This window comes from Peromyscus maniculatus, chromosome 20, assembly GCF_049852395.1.
Source record: "Peromyscus maniculatus bairdii isolate BWxNUB_F1_BW_parent chromosome 20, HU_Pman_BW_mat_3.1, whole genome shotgun sequence".
In the NCBI taxonomy this organism is placed as follows: domain Eukaryota; kingdom Metazoa; phylum Chordata; class Mammalia; order Rodentia; family Cricetidae; genus Peromyscus; species Peromyscus maniculatus.
Window position 1 is genome coordinate 64,059,516 of NC_134871.1, and position 203 is coordinate 64,059,718.

Here is a 203-nt window from a genome sequence, read left to right on the forward strand (position 1 = left end):
GTGACCCCCCCGCCCCCGCAACCATAAAATTATTTTTGTTGCTACTTCATAACTGTAATTCTGCTACTGTTATGAATCACAATGTAAATATCTTTTGAGATGGACGGTTACCAAAGGGGTCACAACCCACAGGTTGAGAACCACTGCCTTAGACCTTCGCTTCTTCAACTGTTGTAAGTGAACACAGGACTTTAGTAGAAAAG